At 32.1% G+C, this 1076-nt stretch overlaps 1 non-coding gene across 1 annotated transcript; it reads right to left on the bottom strand.

The window, feature by feature from the left end:
- Positions 1-754: 754 nt before the first annotated feature.
- On the bottom strand, positions 755-826 carry TRNAQ-UUG (transfer RNA glutamine (anticodon UUG)). Its single transcript has one exon. It is a non-coding gene; the product is annotated as a tRNA-Gln (tRNA).
- Between the last annotated feature and the right edge of the window lie 250 nt (positions 827-1076).

Raw genomic sequence — 1076 nt, forward strand, 5'->3', positions numbered from 1 at the left:
ACTATTTTCAAATTCAAACGTTGTGTGTCCATGCATTCTTTTTATTCAATCATTAATCCAATTAAGAATTTTGACATATCTACACTTGGCATCAGCACTGTCCCATTCAGCATTTATATCTATTGTCATCTACCTATAATAGTGTAGTAACATTGAATATGTTTTAACCAAAATCCCTTTTCACCCTTTTCTATCTTAAATTTTAGAATATAGTGCCGGTCATTCTTTCAATCCAAGGTGGTAATTCATGTAGTTTACCAATTTCCTTTTATTCATATTGGTTTTAAGATCAACCCATGTACAATCATCGATTTGTTTCATTAGGCATCAACATTCAGCTCTCTTTTGTCATTTAGAATTTGCATTAACCACATACCCAGTCCTTGGTTAATCATCGGATTCAATCCCTCTTTTTTCTTTTCTTTTTCCTCTTTAATTAGATAAGACAACTGTTTCCACCTCATTCATGCTGCATTTACATAAACATGTTTTACATACTTCATTAAAGAGGAATAGAAATGAAATCGACAAATCCCCCAAGTCCAAGCCTTTGGGTGACCTGCTTCATTGCTCAACGTTTCAGTTATCTTTATTAGTAGTGGACTAGTGGGATATAGGATTTATTAGTTTCACTCCAAGTTTTCATTAGAAACTAGGGTGCTATTCTAATGCTTCATTAACAGTCCCATGTTATTTTGAATGTATCAATCCATTAACTTAGTCTTTTTTTTTATGGATAAAAAGGAATTCTAGAAGGTCCTACTAGGAGTTGAACCCAGGTCGCTGGATTCAAAGTCCAGAGTGCCAACCACTATACCATAGAACCTTCGACCTTAACTTAGTCTTTTTTTTTTCATAAATATTTGCATCAGTTTTTGTTTTAATGCTTTTTGAGTTCTTGGTGCATTAATGGAGTGGTTCATTTTAGTCATCTAGTTCGTTAAATAAATGTTAGATGTTCACTAGTTCATATAGTTAGAATTTTGACTCTTTATGTTGTAGTTCAGTTCATCACTTAGTACATTAATTCTCTAGGTTTTTTATGTTATATTATTGTAGATTTTTTTAATCTTGTA

Source organism: Nelumbo nucifera, chromosome 1, assembly GCF_055504915.1.
Source record: "Nelumbo nucifera cultivar China Antique chromosome 1, China Antique-T2T, whole genome shotgun sequence".
Classification (NCBI taxonomy): domain Eukaryota; kingdom Viridiplantae; phylum Streptophyta; class Magnoliopsida; order Proteales; family Nelumbonaceae; genus Nelumbo; species Nelumbo nucifera.